The sequence below is a fragment of the Haliaeetus leucocephalus genome, unplaced genomic scaffold, assembly GCF_000737465.1.
Source record: "Haliaeetus leucocephalus isolate CR32 unplaced genomic scaffold, Haliaeetus_leucocephalus-4.0 Scaffold145, whole genome shotgun sequence".
Taxonomy (NCBI): Eukaryota; Metazoa; Chordata; class Aves; order Accipitriformes; family Accipitridae; genus Haliaeetus; species Haliaeetus leucocephalus.
This window is the reverse complement of record NW_010972581.1, coordinates 261,349-264,025: the sequence shown is the minus strand read 5'-3', so window position 1 is coordinate 264,025 and position 2,677 is coordinate 261,349. Positions and strand designations below refer to the sequence as shown.

The 2,677-nt window shown below is 43.5% G+C and overlaps 1 protein-coding gene across 1 annotated transcript in view; it reads right to left on the bottom strand.

Moving 5' to 3' along the window:
* The window catches only part of EPHA5 (EPH receptor A5), a 195,907-nt gene that overhangs the window by 192,513 nt on the left and 717 nt on the right, over window positions 1–2,677 (bottom strand). The window lies entirely within an intron of this gene.

The following is a 2,677-nucleotide window of genomic DNA, read 5'->3' as shown; positions in this document are numbered from 1 at the left end:
CTTTAAACAATTGCTTCATTCATTCTGTGTTTTACATAAATAATTTATATAAGCCACTTCCCAAACCCTGGTACTTACAACAGAAAGATTTAAAACACATGCATTTTTAAACTAAAGGAGGTATAGGAAGCCTAGTCACATATTGCAGGGCTGTCTCTCGCACCCTATTATTATAGGGAATGTATTTTAAAGTAATAATGCACTTCTGAAATACCAGCACTTCAAAATTGGGTAATATTTTCAGTGTACTCTTTGGAATATTTTCTTTGTGACTAATTTCTGAATTTGTAAAAGTATTCAAAGAGAAGAAGGAAATCTCTGGTTCTAATCAATGAACTCTGCTAAAGAGTTAAAAATAACAGCTAAACAACACTTGAAAATGCATGAAATAGCATTGAGTCTTCATCCTTCACTACATGCTTTGCTTTTAATATATAAACTGAGAAAAGGTGATTGAAATCAAAATCCATTTTATTTCCCCATTACAGGAAAATCTGGAAAAAAAGAATTCAGTTTTCCCAATGTATATCCTTCAATCCATAACTAGAGATATCTATGAAGGTGACCAGGTTTATGATACAGGCTGGGCACTCAATACTTCCCCATAAAAATGGCAGGAGCTTCTGAAGCTTAGTTGCCCTTGCAAAAAAAGCTACTTTCATGCTAAGGAACCCAAACACTGAATTTACCTTTTTTTTTTTTTTCCCCCTCCAAATCTTAACCTAGATTTTTAAAGCATGTTCCCTAAGTGTCCCTCCATTATAGGGTAAAACAGAAAATCATGCACTGTGAACTGTTAACTGCATGTATCTTATCCAACAAAGTCCCTGTATTACAGTAAGATTTAGAGAAACAAAAAATGTGATGCAGGGTTAAAGGAAAAAGTAATTGTGAGAATTTATTATCCTCTATGCAACTACATACGTTACATACCTACACAGCACAGGGTATCGGCTAGTTGTTTAACCATGGTGTGTAGAACGAGGGAAAATAAAAAACAAAACCCAGAAAAACCAATACCACCAACTTTTGAAAATATTATTCCCAGGTCTAAGATGGCTACCTCCCTCCGAGCAAAAGTAAAGTTCCCAACCAGCTGAATATGACAAGTAACCCCAGGGAAGGATCTCTCTCATCAGAGCCCAGAAGCAGCTTTTCAAACCCAAACCAGTGACAAGTGTCAGCGGCATACAGCTAGGCAGGTGGACTTCAGCATCTGAGTTTCTCATGCATTAGGCTTCACGTACTGCAGGGTGAGCCATTCCCAGAAGCAGAGCTGTTCAGTAGTAATTGGCAAAGGAGACATGCTGTGAGAAGCACTTGTCAAATAATGCTTGTTTACAAATAAATCTCCTAGCAGGGAAGGACAGCTGTTATTGAATAAGTTCAGGTCCACAGTCAGACCCCTCCTACCAGCAGTCTTTTAGCTTTGCATTTACTGAAGAGACAGATATTAGAGAGCAGCAGTCAGAAAAGTAGGGGGAGAGAGACCGTGAAGCAAGCGCTCACGCTGCTCATCATTACTGTAATATTCCCCTGCAACCTCCCTGTAAAGGTGCCACTAGACCCGTTTGCTAGGTAGCTTCATTAATCCTTTCCAGTACTGCTTCCTATTGTGTAAAAGTCTTATTCTGCAGCTGCCTGTTTGTGCACAGACACCTCTACGCTCGAACGGTCCCGTTGACTCCATCAGTACTATCCAGCTTTTCCAAGAAACGGCAAGGATGACTGAGGATCAAGACGGGGCTCAGAGCATCTGCCGGGCTCTTGGCACCATATCGGGGCACACCGGAGTGCACAGGAGAGTGTGCCTCCCAAAAGGCAGGTGAGTAACAGGGAAAGCCCTTCAAAAGCAGCCACACCACCTCCCCAGCATTGCTCCCATGGGTGAAATCATGCGAAATGGCGTGGGGGCAGAAGGATTGGGCCCACTGTTATCTAACCAAGGCAAAGCCAAAGTCATTTCCATCATCCCCCAAACCAATGCACTTCCCGAACATTTGATATCTTCACACACAGAGGAACAGTATTTTCCCCTTCCTCTGCACTTTTTTTTTTTCTTTTAAGAAAACTGCAATTCACATTATTCTCGGTCTCCAAAATAAATTACAGCTAGCTGGTTACCTCAGGCCACATCTTTGAAATTCTGGTACGGTTTTCCTTCACCAACCCCTGCATACATCCTCCCTCTAAAGGAGTTTCACAAATAATTACGGTGCATCATGAAGCCTGCTACGTACGAGCCGCCGGCATCCCCTTCAGATGCTGAACTTCTCCACCCATTGCTTTCCCATTACAGCTCTGCCCTCGGATCCCAACATAATAATAAAAAGCCCCAAGCAGTGCCCACATCACGTAGAGAGAAAAAAAAAACCAAAAAAAACCAAACCACAAAACACCACAGTCCGGTTTGAAAGCCTGGAAGTACCCCGCTAGACAAGAAGCCTGGACACACGTTTTTGGCTATCGGCCTCACAGAGATTAAACGTATAAAAAAATCCGTCCCCAGCGGCCGCGCTCCGCTGCGTTGCGGGTTAACTACCGGCACCTCCGCGGTTTCCCCTCCTCTTTTATACATGTATTTTAAGTCACGAAGTAAGCGCACTGCGGCCAGCGCTTGCACGGCTGCCCAGCGGGAGCCTCCCCCAGCCCGCCCGGGCACCGCCGAGCCCCGGCC